This window comes from Pongo abelii, chromosome 3 (genome assembly GCF_028885655.2).
Source record: "Pongo abelii isolate AG06213 chromosome 3, NHGRI_mPonAbe1-v2.0_pri, whole genome shotgun sequence".
Taxonomy (NCBI): domain Eukaryota; kingdom Metazoa; phylum Chordata; class Mammalia; order Primates; family Hominidae; genus Pongo; species Pongo abelii.
Window position 1 is genome coordinate 188577228 of NC_071988.2, and position 17246 is coordinate 188594473.

The 17246-nt window shown below is 35.5% G+C and overlaps 1 long non-coding RNA gene across 4 annotated transcripts in view; it reads right to left on the minus strand.

The window, feature by feature from the left end:
• The window catches only part of LOC129059132 (uncharacterized), a 66845-nt gene extending 56084 nt beyond the window's left edge, over window positions 1-10761 (minus strand). For 2 of the 4 annotated variants that reach the window (XR_008524859.1, XR_008524860.2), the window contains exon 1: window positions 10548-10733. This is a non-coding gene — a long non-coding RNA (uncharacterized LOC129059132). Of the gene's footprint in view, window positions 1-9909; window positions 10049-10547 lie in introns of all 4 variants that reach the window. The other 2 variants (XR_008524861.1, XR_008524858.1) reach the window with 2 other exon arrangements.
• Window positions 10762-17246: the final 6485 nt, after the last annotated feature.

A 17246-nucleotide genomic window follows, 5' to 3' on the forward strand; every position in this document is an offset into this window, starting at 1 on the left:
ATTATAGATAATTTTTTCCTATGTACAAGATGGACTTATTCAATATGTAATTTCAATTTTGGCTTTGCCCTTTTTTTGTGGTCCTGGAAATTTTTTTCTTGGACTATTGCTTTAGTTATTCGGTTGCTGTTGTTTTGTTTTTCTTATTTAGTGATCCCAAATATACATGTGAATTTCTCATCCTTTATATAATTTCTATTTTTTAAGAATGTTAAATTATGTTTGTATTCTCTATTCAGACTTTTATTCAATATTTCTTAGTCGGTTTATATTCATATCTATTACCTCTTGACTACATCTTATCTGATTTTCTCTCAGATTTAAAAAAACATTTTTTATCAATTTCTATTCTGTATTTGGTAAATATCATTGCATATAGCAGATCATCAAATCATGTTGATGAGAACGAGAAATTGACTCTGACTGGGGCCACTATCTGTGTGGAGTTTGCATGATTTTCCCATGTCTGTGTAGGTTTTCTCTGGTTACTCTAGTTTCCTCCTGCATCTCAAAGATGTGCTCATTAGCTGAATGAGCTTGTCTCCACGATCCCAGTAACAGTGAGTGTGGGACCGTGGGACCAGTGAGTGTGGGCACATGTGAGTGCACCCTGCAATGGGATGCACTCATCCAGGGCTGTTGGTTCAGGACTGGTTGGTTCTCACTTTGGCTCCTAAATTGTAGGGATAGGGCTCAAACACCCATGACTCTGAATAGAAATAAACAGTTTGGAAAATGAATGAATTAATGACTGAATACAAATTATTGTAAAATAAAAATTCATAAAGTGAGCTGTAATAATACAAATGCACAATAATAAATAATGCAGTACAAAGTCTCAGTGAACCCACCAAATTTGTGATTGTTTTTGAAATGCATGGTGAGAGGAGGTGCTCCTGACAATGTTCGCTTTGCAAAGATTTATTTCTCGATTTAATCTACCACTATTATGACTGTCGTCGCTCCTGAATTCACCATAAATTGGGTAAATAATTATCTTTTTAATTTTTCTTAAATGTATGTATAGCTGGCTCACATTTATTTCAATGTTTATTATTCAAAGTGTTTTGCATTTTTGTTTAGAAGTTTAGTGATGTTTCTGTGACCAGAAATATACTGTAGGAATTTAACTCTTGTTTATGTTAGTTAGTTTATGGTAAAACTGGTTTTACTGTACACTATTTTTCTCAAAGTTGCATTTTCCAAGAACGTATCAACGACTTAAGTGAGGACTTACTGTATTTTCCTGTGTTATTTTCACTTTTCTGTTGTGAGAAGCTACACTTAATTGTTTAATCATGAGTTCAACTTTTTTTTATAACAAATAATTTTTATCTAAGAACATTTTTCAGTTTGGAGTATTGCCTATAATACTCCAAATTTACTCAATACTCAAAATACGTTTGTGTAAATACATTTGTCCAACAGCATTTATGGCCATATGATAGATTCTCATTAACAGTTTTATGCAGGTGAGAGTTAGAGTTTGGATAATTTATGACATTTTTAGTTCAAGAGCATTTCCTTATATCTGTATATTGTGAATTCTTTAAAAAACAGTTGTTTTCAGGTGCTAGGAGAATATTAATTAATCTCTTTTTTGGCTCTTGTTTGCTTTTTTTCAGGACACTTAATTTCCACTTTTACTTTTCTAATTCCCTTTACCACTGTGATGTTTAGTTTTATATGTCAACATGGCTAAGCTCTAGTACCCATTATTCAATCAAACACTAATATAGGTTGTTGCAATGAAGGCATTTTGTAAACGTGGTTAATGTCTAGTCAGTAGATTTAAGTGAAGGAGATGAACTTGACAATCTAAGCGGGCCTCATCTAACTACTTGTGAGGCCTTAGAAGCAAAGCTGAGGTTTCCCTGAAGAATAAGTCTACCTCAAGACTACAACATTAACTACTGCCCAAGGGTTTCCAGCCTGTGGACCTACCCTACAGATTTTAGACTTTCCAGGCCCCACAATCAAGTAACCCAGTTCCTTGAAATACATCTCTTCAATCACCAAATGTCCAAGATTGCCTACCTTCTTAGTTACCACCTTCCCTGCTAGAACCAATGTCTTCTCAAGACTAAATCTCGGGTCTGCCAAGTATAATTTTCAAAATATTAAAACCATAATTGGAATATAAATACACAATGATCCCATATCAATGCTTGTTTACTTACCACCTTAACAGAAAGAAACCAATAGTATTATAGGATAACAAGGAAGATATAAATACTTATGTGTGTATATATGTGTGTGTGTGTTCGATGAAACACACATACCAATAAATGCTGAAATAAATTGAATAGTTTAATAAAAACATGCTAAACATCCTACATGACAATAACTTCATATATTTTAATCATAAAATTAATTGTATCTTTTTTGCCTATTATCAAATTTTGGATAATTTCTTATGCATTCCCTGTAGGAGTGCTTTGATCTATCAGGTGTCAGAAACACTCTTGGTATTTCTCACTTGGTGTAGAACTTTCTTCGATGTTGATGTTATATTGTGCTTATTGGTTTTAAGCTTTCCATTTCTCTCTCTGAACAGTCATGTGATATCAGCTTGAGGTTTATTTCTCTATTTACAAACAAATTTGTGTTCATGGTACTCTGTTTTCCAATTACACTAAAGGAGTAAGTTATATGTGTTTTTATTTGCTCTCCTTTGTTGATTTCAGGCTTTTTTTTTTCTTTTTAAGGCACAAGAAAGGTTTCCAATTTTCTAAGGCAACCAGGAATTTCTTCTAAGGCAACCGAGGAATTTATATTATGTTATATATCTTTCTGTATATATATATTCTATTGTAAGGCAACCCAGGAATTCATATGATGTTATATATCTTTCTGTATATATTTACCAATGTTAAATAAATCTACTTGATGTGAAATACATGATTTTTGTCTTCTCTACCCTGAACCTTATCTATGTTTCTACGTACCTGTATTTCCCTCATATAATCTTATTACATTATCTTTTTCTTTCTACTCAGACAGGATTAATTTTCAAGAAAGATGTAAGGCACTTAAGAGTCTTTACAATCATTGTGCTTTTTCTTCTATGGCTAGGCTATTATCATTTAATCTTTTATATTTTAATTATAGAACTAAAATCAATGACCTGTGTTCAAATAATTTCAAGGGTCAGCAAGTAAATGATGAAAGTGTAATTTGAGGCATGTGAGGTTTCCTGAAACTCCTGCAGGGTATTAAGCAGCAGCCTACTCATAAGTCTAAACTAGAAGCAAAGACAATCAATTTAGGATGCCTAGAAAAGAGATTATTGTGTCTTCATCTACTTCTCCCTATTCCCCACTCTCCCAAAAAAACTTACTCACTTGGGGTTGTAAAATAACTTGGAATTAGTTTTCCTATGTTACGACTGCTGAAGAATATTTCATGAATTTTCTGAGATAGGGGAGAAAATTTCCAGATGAAAAAGAATCTCGGAATTCTAATCAGAAATAGATTTCATAATTTTCTCTGTTTGCCTTTTAATTAGTTCTTTCTCTGATGCTGCTTTGATATTTGGTGTCTACCTATAATTTCAAATACAGGTATTTTACTTTCCCCAAGAGTCTGGCTTACAGTCTGTCTGAGGTCTTTTCCTGTTTTCATTAAATTCTTTCTGTCATCTATGGTAGGTAAGGAGATGATTACATGAAGATCCTGAGCAGACACCACCCTTGCCCTCAGTCCTATGTAAATTTGTGAGGCAGCACTTCTACTGCCTCAGAGTTTGTGGCATTCCAGGCACCTGAAGTGAATCGTTCAGATGGAGGTAGCGGTGTAAGGTGACGATTGACAATAGGAACAGAACACGTTAAACAAGAACCCTCACATGAAAGCTATGAGAAAGGACAGAGGAGGAATTAAACGGGGCATCCTGTGCATTTTGACTGTTAGGAATCCATTTGTCTATTAGCATTGATTTTAGGTATGTTCTAACTGCCCTTATAATAATTTACAAAAAGAAATTACTGATAATATACTACTTATAGATGGTAAAATAAACCAATAAAGATGAAAACCCAGCATTTATTTAAATTATTTAATTATACAGATTTAAATTAAGCATTAAACATGTAATTGTAATACTTAGGTTCATATCTGTGGAATCAATATTTAAGAAAATTCACTCTGCCTAGTTAATGTTCTACACAGCAATCATTAAGAATCCCTTGCCTATGTACCAGCTTGGCTCTTTTGTAAATTTTATTTAATTATAATAATAAATATAATAGTTAATCTTTAACCTTTGCAATTTACAGCTTTTGTCTTACCCCTGCTTAAAAGATAAAGTGTTCATTATGGTATGTCTTACATGCTTTCATAATGTTTCTACAAATAAATATATATTTTTTTCATTTTCAGAAGGTAAAGCATCCTTTTTTATTTTTTAACTACAAATAAATATTTCAAACTTATACCTAATCATGGCATCACTACCTCAGTTGTTTAGATACTAAATTTTTCCTACCTAGAATTGTTGAAAATATATGTTTAAAAAAGCAGTTGAGATTGTGTTTTACACAGACTGCCATCTTGAAGCAAGTCATTGTCTATGTCTAATCACCTGCCTTCAGTCACTTCTTCTTTTTTCTTAATTTTATTCTTTAGACTTTATTTTTTTGTTTTTTGGTTTTGTTTTGCTTTTAAAGGAGTTTGGGAGGATTTTGTTTTATATACACAGGGAATCCTGTATCCTGTTGACAATAAAGAGAGCCCCATGGTTCAGTTAGTTTTATGGTTGTGTAAGTCAAAAACTCTTTAAAAACTTTCCTAACATGTTGAATGGTCAAGAACAGGTCAAACAAATAATTAAAAAAATATATAACCATTACAATTTGATTTCTAGAAGTCCACTTTGATAGATACTTGCATTGTTTAATAAGAACAAACAATTACTGATTTTTTAGTATTAGTGAGTTACATTTGACAAATGTATATTTTAAATCTCAAAACAATTTTGTTAAACAGTTATTATTATTAAGTCCATTTCGTAGATGGGATATTTGAGCTTTACAAGTGTTAAGCAACTTTCTCCAAGAAAAATAACTAGCATGTAGTGAAGAGGGCTCATGCCTAGCCAGTCCAACTCTGAAATTCATCGCCTTACCTACGACTCCAGCAGGCTCAAACCATAACCTGAAGGTCTCTGGAGACCCCTTTAGGAGTCTCCAGAGGCCCCTTTAAAGGATTTTTTGGATAAAAATGTTTTCCTAATAATACTAAGATGCTATTTGTCTTTTTCAAGTGTGTACAGTGATGTTTTTTGGACACTACCTCACAGGTGATATCACAACAGGCTGAATGTAGAATCAGATATAGTAATCTAGATCTCTTCTATTGAGCCAGATACTAAACATATTTGATAAGTTAAACACAATGTCACTTCTCTCTCATCTTTGTATTTTGCAAAACATAACTATATTATTTAAATATTGTTCATGTTACATAATAGATTCATTATTTTTATTACTAAATACATATATATTTTAAGCATCTGTTTTAGTTTCTAATGCAGTTATTAACATAGTGCACGTATATGAACAAAAAGTCCTTTGCACTCCCAAAATATTTTAATAGTTCAGTCACAACCTGAGACCAAATGATTTGAAAACCATTGGGCTAATCTGCACTGTTTATCAATTCTGATTACACATTTCAACATATAATAGAATGATATCCTCTAAGAGTATTTTAATAGCAGTACTACTAAGATTCATGGTTCTCCTATTTTTAATTCACTATATTTTATTTTAAAGATTCTATTCTCCACTTCCACCAGGTGGTCATTCTGATCTATGAGGATTTTGCATTTTTTAATTAAGTTGCAGGACTTTAGTAAAACCAATTGTCACCCTAAATGTGTTAGTTCTTTTTCCTCATTTCATCTAAATACTCATATCAAGTACCATTGGCGACTTAACATTCTCAATTTTCTCCACAACTAGTAGGCAGTTTTGCAGTATGAAACTACAATAGAAGACCCATCAATCAAATGAATGGAACCCTGACTCAACAGAGAAGTAAATTCTTGGTAACTATGGGGATGTAAATTAAAAATAAAATTCTAAGCACCTCCCCACAACCATCTGAATGGACTTACTGCTCACCCAGGACTCTTAAAATTTAACCTGAGAGACTGTTTCAGGCCATGATGGGAAGTGGGGGTCAGACATGCCTCGTCATACCTCTCTGGCATTAACATCGACACAGACTTCAAGTCTGGTAAGAAACATTTTACAACCTGTTCTCTCTGAAGCCTACTACCTTAGGGCTTCCTGTGCAAATGAGAACTTTGGTCTCTATAATCCTGTATCTTAACCCAGAGATTCCATTCTGTTGATCCCAGGTCTTTAAATGACTCAACCAATTGTCAACCAGAAAGTTTTAAAATCTACCCATAAGCTGGAAGCCCCCACTTTCTGGACCAAACCAATGTATTTCTTAAGTGTATTTGATTGATGTCTCGTGCCTCCCTAACATGTATAAAACCAAGCTGCACCCAGACTACCTTGGCCACATGTTCTCAGGACCTCCTAATGGCTGCATCAGAGGTCATGGTCACTCATATTTGGCTCAGAATAAATCTCTTCAAATATTTTACAGAGTTTGACTCTTTTCATTGACAGAGAAAAGGCAATAAAATAAAGATTCTGTTATAAGGCAATAAAATAAAGATTCTGTTATCCTTTTTATCTTGGCATTTATTCTCATTAACACACTCCTAATTAATGGTCCCTGTCAGAGAAGAACAAGGTCAGATTGAAAACAGTATGCAAGAGGTGAACAAAGAGTTTTTAGGTTAGTCTATGAGGAGACTACAAAACCAGTAGAAAGAGACAGAAGACAAGATGAAAATTTTTAAGACTATCCATGTAAAGTCATGATAGATCCTTGGGAAAAACCATGAGCTCATGTTCACTGACTTTGTAAGAGGCTCTAATGGCTATTGTTTAAACTCATTTAAGCCCTGCCAGATGACAGCTTTATCCAAAAATGATGGATTTATGAAGTTCATTTGTGTGTGAGACTAAATATCTGTTTTTCTCAAAGCATAATTTCTAAGTGTTAAATGAATTCTCCATAGAACTGACAAGAGATGTTTGACCTCAACTGGATGCCATTACAGGTTTAGTAAAATCATTACTGAGTAAAAGATTAAGCATTGATCACAGTATTAGCTAAATACTTAGCTAACTCAGCAATGACATTTACCAAGCTCATTTTCTTATTTTAAGAAGATTACAAAACATGTAAACATTAAACTATTCTTCACTAAGACAGCTAATGGTTCATTGGAGCTGCAATGGTTTCCAAGAAAGATGAGGAAAATAAGCCTTTTTTTCAGTCATCTTACTGTGATAAACTATATCTAAGAAACTAATATTGATAATAAAAGGAATAATACATTATTTTGTGTACTGGAGAGGTAGAAAGGAACCTCACATACAAAGGGGAAATATCAATAGGCGAGATCTCTTTTATGAGAAGTGAGTTTTTGCAACTTTATTTTACCTTTTTCCAGAAAAAGACAGAAATTGTAATTAATATCTAAAGTTTTGTATTTATTCTTCTGAACTTTAATTTTATTTAAATTTAATGTACAGAATAAATAATTTCTACAAAGACAAAAATGTTGGTGTGTTGTTGAAGGCATGTCCTGCATTTAATTTTGCTCTGTAGTCCACCTTGGCCGAATGGAGCTAAAATACTGACAGCTCTTAGTGACGTGTATTCTTAGTGAACTATTCTATTCTCAGTGAACTAGCCCCAGTCTCTAGGATTGTCCCTCTCATCCCCCTTTACTCTGCTCTTTCTTTCTTCAACTAAATTCTTCTCCCTAAAGCATGTTGGAGCTGGGATTTCAGGAACAATGAATGTTTAAGTATTAACATGCAGAGTATTTATAATCTGAATTATATCTCTTCACACTATGTGTTCTTTCAGAAATAATGAATAGTACCTAAAAGATAAATTTATCTTGAATTTAATCAGCTTCTTTATCAATTCATAGTAGATGACAACACATAAATGTGTAAGAGATGAACTAGGTATTGCAGAAGGTGGAAGAATAGCGTTTGATGTAAGAAAGAATATCTTTGCATATATTATTTTAATAGGTAGTATGATATAGATTATTTCATACACTGATCAACACCTTCCCTGATGCATCTATATTAATCTACATGAATGGTTTACTTATGGGTATGTAAAGGCAGTAATGAAACGGGTTTGGTCCAGGAAGAGCTAAGGAAGCAGTGCACTTTGGGAGTTGTAGTACTTCATTCAGTGTTCCTGGCTGTAGAAAAATGTCGTTGATATCTGGGAATAAACCTCTTTCTCATAAGAAAATAATCAAGGACTGTTACTTTCAATCAATCATCCAGTTAAAATCTGAAATGATAATAATAAACAAAAAAACCTCTACAATTGGTCTGACACAATTTTGAATTTAAGGGATAAAAGATTTCTGGAACATGGGGTAGAAATAGAAGGTATCCTACAAAACAAGGAAATAGAAGGTATCCTACAAAAAAAGGAAAGTCGTTCTTTACACAGGAACATTGAGTACTAAAATTATAGAACAATGACAGATATTTTTAGGGAAAAATGTTGTTATTGAATATAACATACTCTTTATGATATGGTATTTCATATGTTTTTGAAACAGAAGGACTTGCTTTCATATATGATAACTCAGATATACATACATCTCTATAATATGTAAAATGGAATTTAGTCAATGGAATTTGAGAGAGAAATCAAGTAAATAATTCATGATTAAGGATGTTATTATAAAAGTAGAAGCAGTGAATACTGAAATTGAATAACAAAAACTTCACTCTAAACGTTATGAATATGGATACAAATATGATTACAAATAAAAATATAAGTATGTATAAAGAGTTATAAAATACTTCTCAGTAATCACTGAGGTATCCAAATCATTCGATTACGAATATTGTCATTGCTCCTAAGTATGCTATCCTGTATGGGTTATTTTCTTCCATGAGGCATTTGTATTTGATGTCTGCAGTCTCTGCATACCGGGGAACACTTTGCAATAAATATCTATCCATTTGATGTTTTGGATACTACCCAGGTAGGTCCCAAATATATATAAGGCCACAACATTACAAAAAGCTTTTATACATTTTCAGGTGAGATATAATTTTTCCCACCACCTAGTGTCTTGCTGGCTCTTCTGCTAACTTTCTCATGTGACCTCTCCAAGCAAACACTGAACTTTTTCCTCTATTCCCACATACTTCACAGGCATTAAAACACAAGCTCGAAGTCAGCAAAGATTGGCATGGGCCTTCAGGGACTCACAGGCTTTTGAGTTTTTTACCTCTATGGATTTCTGCTTTCATTCATATATTTGGCATATAGTAGTTTTCTTTACATTCTTTTTAGCTCAGAAATACATTGAAAAATATACTTTTTATGAAGTTTCCCTTATGCAGAATAAATAAGTTCTGGAGATTTAATGTAAAGCATGGTGACTATAGTTTAGAACATTGTATTGTATACTTGTAATTTGCTGAAAAAGATCTTACATATTCTCACCCTACACACAAAATACGGTAACTCTGTAAAGTGAGGTCTATAATAATTAACTTGATTGTGGTACATTTGACAATATATACATATGTCAAAACATCATGTCATATACCTTAAATATATACAATTTATATTTGCCAATCGTACCTCAATAAAGCTGGAAAGAAATTTGTAAGTTTACTTTTATTATTATATATAGAATTAAATTTGCTTTACAACAAATTCATTTTACTTCACTAGTATTGTTTTCCCTAGAAATTTTAAACTTTTTCTTCTTACTAATGTATAATAAAATGTTAGAATTGGCATATTTTCAACACTGCATCTTACATTATTTTCTCATTTGTATCATATGAATCATCTCTAAACAAAAGTGGCTGGGCTATAGATGGCACATATGGACCAAAGGAAAACCGAGGACCTCTGTGGCCTGTGATGCAGATAGGATAAGCCAATTTTATTCTTTCCCCTGGAAACATAAAATAAGAAACACAAAAATAATTAGGCAATAATTGTTAGAAGCTGCAGTTAAGAGATCATTGCTAGTGTTCAGACTACAGTGTCATCCTTGGGAGAACGACCTAAAAATGAGATAAAGAAGCTAAACAGTAGTGAGCAAGAAAATTTGGGTGTGCAAAGTGTAAGTGAGAGCCAGGATCCAAGATATTTTTAGCTCCCAGACATGTCTTACATACAGAACCAGTTCCCAAACTCCATCTCAAAAAAGCACTATTCCATTAAAATCAAAAATTTACACTTAACTGCGAGTGAATCCTGTGTCAGGTGGTATTCCAAATGGTTCACAAGGATTAACTCATTTTATCTTCCCAACTACTTTAAGAGGTTGGGACCACAGTCTACTCTACATATGGGAACACCACTCTACATATGGGAAAACCAAGGCACAGAAAAGTTAAACTGTTTCTTAAGGCCTTAGAGTGAGCAAATGATGCCTCCCAAAGACTAACCTTTGCAGTCTCCTTTGAGAGCCTGAACTCTGAACCTTTCCTATAATGTATTGACATCCATTTACAATTCCTGTATTTGCATTTCAGGATCCCTTACCATGTCCTGTATATCTTTATAGTAAATACTCCTTTGCTTGTGCTAGTTTAAGTGTGCTTTTTTTCTCACAAACAAGTCTGCCTTAACATATTCCTGTGTGTTTCTATAACAACCGGAATTTTCTCCAGGCAAATGTTTATTACATAAGTACTCTACTGTTACATTGCTCTTCTGTAGCCAGCAGATCTCTGTGGCAACAAAGCCCTGCTTGAGTCAGGGTTTATCATCATATCCAAATGTCTAACAAAATATGCAAATATGCGGCACACAGTATGCCTTTGTAAACAGTGTTGAAAGAAATAAAAGTGAATGAATGCTGCTGACACATTAAAGAACACATACAACAGAAAGAGAAGAAAGCAAATATTTCAGTTTACTAAAGACGTTTGAAGTTTTTTCCCACAAGTTTTATTAATAACTTAATTCAGCAATTGTTTATTGAGTACCTACCACAAACCAAGCATTTTTTGCAATTTTAATAGCAAAAGTAAATTTTGATTTAATTTAATGTAGCTCTAGTTGCAGGAGACATAACTCTTAACAAGTATCGTTCCTTCCTCTACTGAACTTAGACTCCAGCAGTAGAGAGACAGATAGTGAAAGAAATAGTTATAATAAATCATGCCAAGTGTTTGATAAGCAAAGTTTAGGATCCTGAGGAAGGCATAAAAATAATCACAATGGGCAAGGGGAAGATTACACAAGGAAGAGAATTTTCATCTAAAGCCTAAAATGTAAGTAGTGTTTAGCAGATAGGGAAGTGGGTAGAAGACTGTTAAAGGTAAGAAGCACTCTGGGCAAAAGCTCCAAGACTGTCATGCTCATGAAACCAAACACAAATTTAATCAATGTATGTTTTATGGATAATCAGCATATGTACAACATCTACATAATATCCATTCCGCACACTGTAACTGTAGCTTCTATGATCACAGAACCCAATAGGAAACAGAATCCTAAAAGAAATTATTATCATCATAGCAGCTTCCACACCACGGGAGTTAGCAATATCCCAAATGAAACCCCGTTCATGGGAATACCTTCACAAAGATTCTGTGAGCATTAAAATTATATCTAAAATCACTTCTCATCTCCCATCCCTCTCCATCACTTACTGCAATCACTTCCATCTATCTGACATAGAAGAGGAAGCTGAAGTGATTGCTTTTAGGGAGGCTTACAACTTTTTTTTTTTTTTTTTTTTTTTTTGTGTCTTGTGTGGTCTCCAATTCCCTCTATTTGAGAAAGAAAAAAATAGCCTTGAGAGTTTTCATTTGTTATGACATTAAGAGCTAGGCCATAGCTTTCTTCTTTTAAACATACACAATTTCAGGAAAAATGACATCTGAGGAGGCACTCTGTGATCGTGATGCAAGCTGAAACCTTTCTAACTTTCACTGAGCGCAGATAAAAACAAGAAACGGCGCAAACCACAAACATGACCGATTTTCCTCCCTCCCATCTTGCCTCAGTGAATGCTGCTTCTTTACCAATCATGGCTCCAACTGTTACTCCTCCTTTCTCAGTAAAAACAACAAGAACAACAACAACAAAACCCAAAAATCTAAGATATCGAATTATAGAATTATTCCCTCTTCCTGAGAACACCCAGTTTAGAGAAAACCTCTGCTTCCCGCAGCCCTCAAAAAATCATCCACAACAAGCCATAATCCTTTAACAATTCCCACTTAATGCTTTTTGCAGAGGCCTTCATTTCTGCACTGTAGATATGTTTCTGGTGGTCTATAGCCAGACATTTTATTTGTTTACTCCATGCATTTTATGAACTTCAGCTGCCTTTCATAAACACTGAAACTTTGACAGCATGTATCTTTAAGCAAAACATCAAAAATCCTGCAATTAATATTTTTCTACAACTTTATTTCCAGAGCCTGACAAATAATTCTGCAGACACATTTCTTTAAAGAAATTTTTGAATTTATTTTTTTTTACTCAGTAATAAGGGAAGGAAAAAAGAGGAGCCATTTAAACAATTATAAGTAAAAGACAAAGGAGGAAGTCTGCTTTAGATATTGGACATCTTTATAATGAATAATGTAATTAAACAGGTTGAAATGCAGCAGATGTGGGGAAGTGGCAGTAGTGGTGAAGCCTGAAGTAAGCAGGGATTATCTCATGAGAAGCCTTGGAAACCGTGCTACAGTTTTTACACATTATTCCACACAGAATGCCAAATAGCTGAAAATTGTTAAGCTAGGGAAAGACACAATGAGGTGTGAATTTTTAAAGCATCTCTTTGGGGCTAGCATCCATAATGGAACAATATTGGAGAGATGAAGGTCATTAGGAGGCAGCTGAGTTGAGGAATGCTTGTGTTTATGCAGGGACAGTGGAGATGGAAGGGAGTATATACACCTAATATTAAGAGGTAGAAATGCTAGGGCTGTAGGAGTGTTTTTGAATGGGAGAGGTGGAGAAATAAAGAATCACATCAAAAGTTATATATTAGGGAATCGAGAAGATGATACTCTGGAAAGCTATTAAGGGAAGTACATTTGGAGACAAAGAGAAGTTCAGTTTTAGATGCGGAAGCAGAAGTGCCGGAGGCATTTGAGAGGAGGGTCTAAGAGTCAGTTGAATATATGGGTCAAGAGCTCAGTAGAGATGTCGCTGCTGAGGGTAGAGATTTGGGAATGAGCAGCACTTAGATAATAACTCAAGTCGAAAGAGTAACTGTGGTTGCCCAAGGAGAGTGTACATAGGCACCTTGAACTCTAATGCTGCAGGACCCAGGAAAAAAATATAGACATATAAATTCAGTCTCCATGAGAATGCATAGAGTGGAAGAAAAATCAAAGAGTGCATGCCCGTCCAAGAGATTAAGAAAAAAAAAGTGAATTGCATGTAATCTGGAAAAAGATCAAAAAAAAAAAAAAAAAAAAAACAGGAACCAAAGGGAAAGGACAGGATAGATTTTAGGGTACCACTCTGAAGAATGTTCACACTTTCATAATAGGTTGATAAAATGGAACATAAAACGTGGGTAGGAAATAGAGGGAGAAGAGAAAGCCGTGAGAGCGTGGTGCCACGGAAACGATGAAGGATAGTATTTTAAGGAAGAAGAAATGCCAGTAGTGCCCAATGCTGGGACCCTCTTGAATAAGTTATGGCTTTAAAAGGTCACGTTAGTCTTAGTGATGACAATGTGGTTTGTGCTGATTGGCATGAAGAGCTTCTGAGAAGCAGTGTCTTTAGAATTTGTTGTTAGGTTGAGGATTTAAAGGGATAAAGGGACGAAAGACAAAGTCTGCACTGTAGTCAATCTATTCAGTGTTCTTTTGAATAATAGTGTATAACATAATAAAATACAGAGATATTGAAAAATAAACTATGCTCACAAACTATTTGATACCCTTACTTCGCAGAAATAGCACCTAATCCCCTCATTTGCCTTACGCGCCTTCTACTGCAGTCCAATAGATGGCGCTTAAGAGCGACAGCCGGCTCAGCCTCAGGCAGGCTGATGACTAGCGGAAGCGTACTAGGTGATGCAGGCAGTGGCAGGATGAGATTGTGTTGCGGTGTGCGCTGAGGTCTGGGGGAAGGGGAGCTTAAGGGGTAGCACCCGTTCCTCATCCTGAGCCGGCAGGAACACGGTCTGCTTCCCTATCATGCCTCTGTTGCAGGGCTCATGACCTTCAGTTCACAAAGACTTTGTCCTTTGTTTCCCAGCCACAGTGCGGATAGGCCCAAACTCTGTCACTTGTCTGCCCTGCACTGCTGCTGCTCTGTGTAGGAAGGGGGAGTTGAGCCCAAACCTTTATATAAAGGCTCGCTTTCAGCGGGGGTGGGGCAGCTACGAAAAGTGAAGGAGAACTCTATGGGTGCATATGCGCCAGACCCCGGGGTAAAGAACCACTGCTGCAACCTCAACAGAGGATGGGGGTGGGGCAGGAGAGCACCCCCCTCTCCACGTCTGTTCTCAGGCATTAGTGCTGCCCCCTTCAGTGATTGGCGCTGCACCCACGTTTTCTTTGTCCCAAGAGGGATTCTCTCAGGCTTTGTTCCCCTCTCCCTGAGGGGTGGTCCACACCCAGGTTTGTATTACTCAGTGACCCGCTAGTCCCCTGTGCCTGCCAAAGTCAGACTGAGTTGTGAGGTGTGTTTGGGAGGGATCTGGTGGTGTGGTGACTCAAGGGCAGAAGATCCCTGCGCAGAGCAGTGGCCCACTATGAATGCACCATCAGTATGGCGCCTGCCATCTGGGTTCAGGCCTGGGAGGAGTGTAGCGTGCCTGCATGAGCTGGCCACATGGTTCTGCATCTCCGGCAAGTTCCCAAATCGTTACAGAGAGCATTGCCTTGGGTTATGAGGGCAGAGGGACTTCCCCACAGTGTAGCAGTCAGCAGATTGTCGCAGGGGTGAGGGGAGCAGCAGAGAGGCACTCCTACTAACCCTTTCCATGGGGCTCTGAGTTTCTTGGGAGTCAATCCCTGCAGACTCCTGCAGCTTTCCTTTTCTGCATCGCATCTTTTCCCGTAGGCACTCCAACAGGCCCTGGCTTTCTTCCCTCAGTTTTCCATTTGGAACTTGTCCATTCACTAGTAACATTTATCTTCTTTATGGAGATAATTGGCAATCAACGGGTCTAGTCAGACATCTTGAAAAACAACCTTCTATGTTGTTGGAATTTTATGGTCTCACAATGTGAATGGGTACAGTAGTCGTGTTAAGTATTCTGGACTCGTGATATCTATTGTGAATGCCATGTCTTTTGTCAGATCTGAACAACGTTCACTCAGTATTTCTTTGAAAGTTGCCTGTACCCTTTGTTTTTATTTTTTCTATAACTTACATTGCATATACACTAGACATTATTATTCTATTCTCCATCTCTCAATCCCTTTTCTATATATTCAATTTTGATCACACTCTGTGTTTCATTCTCAGCAAATAATCAGTTCTAGGGGACATTTATTCTTTTCTTTGCCATATCTAAACTGTTATTTAAACCATCCACTTATGTTATCATTTCAATGCTGTTGTTAGTATCAAGATTTTATTTTTCAAATCTGTCCTTTTAAAAATACTGTCATCTTCTCCTTATATCTTCCATTTTTACAATTTTGTTTTTATCATCATAAATATTATTTTCTAATCTTCATTTAATTTTTCTGTTACCTGAAATTTAGATTAGCTCGTTATATGTGATGCATTTTGTTTATGGGAGATTATTTTTGGTTTGTTATTTTTTTTATTTCAAATCATCCTGTTTTTGAATCTTATGTGACCTGGATTGAGGGTGTGTCTGTCCACATCAATTTGGCATTTGCTTTTGCCAAGTGTCCAGGGCTCTCTCTGCCTTAGGACTAATGTGTTATTTATTCAGTGTAGAGTCCTGAGCTACTCAATAACATGCATTTACATCACAGACTGATTGAGGGCATAACTGTGATTCTGAAATGTTAAGGATCCCAAGTTAAGAAAGACATATTTCCATTACATCTACCTCTTCTAAGACACTAATTTATTTATTTATTTTTCTGGAACACCTGTTACTGAGGATGTATCCAGTTTTATATAGAAGACTGAATTACAATTCCACACAGACATCACTTTGCAGTTGATTTCTTGAGATTTATCTTATTTTCTTCTAAACTCATCCATACATTTAAAGACATAACAGTTTTTCGAGTATTTTAAAGTATTTTTTAGTGAGAGGGTTTTTGGGTTATGTAGTCCATGGATTGTAGTTCATGGAACAAACAGAAATTTCATGACTTAATTGTTGAAGTAATCCTCTTTCATTGAATACTCACAATTTGGAAAAATCTATGTTGCATAATCAATTTAGTGTTCTACACTTTGCTTATTGAGCTTCCTTCAGTGATTTATGTTTCTTATTCATGGTTTTATGTTCCTCTCAAACCTCTACAGATAAAGGTATCAGACTCTCTAGAATAGAGGCAGAAAAGAACAAGTAGAACATACTAAATTTTCTGATGTTGAAACCTGCTGTAGAAGAATTGACGATCCGTTACCTTTGTACTGAAGAATAGAGTGGATTTCTTTCTGCCTCTAGGACTTACTGTGTGAGTTATTGTCCTTTTTTTCTCCCCAGGTACTAAAATGAAACTAACTCCACCATTGAAATTTTCCTTCAGGCCTACCAGGGTTGTAGGTTTGGGCCAACTTCTGATAATCACAAGCAAAATGTAGAAAATGAGGTTCTTCTCAACATGATTTACACACCAAGTTATGGAATTTATTTTTAGGAAAGGAGCTGTAAACCAAGTCAGGGCTGTTCAAGATGCCAATACTACAGAACTTGAAAATTTTTTCACAGTAAGAAAATAATGGAATTCTTTTATATTTTGGCTTTAACATATAGAGATTCTCAGAATCAATGGCCACTACAGAATAAGATGCCATCTACAAATACGAATAAACAAATGGCAAACTAAGACATTAGATAATTTGGCTGGTCACGGTGGCTTGGGCCTGTAATACCATCACTTTGGGAGGTTGAGGCGGGTGGATTACCTGAGATCAGGGGTTCGAGACCAGCCTGGCCAACATGGTGAAACCCCGTCTCTACTAAAAATACAAAAGTTAGCTGGGCATGGTGGCAGATGCCTGTA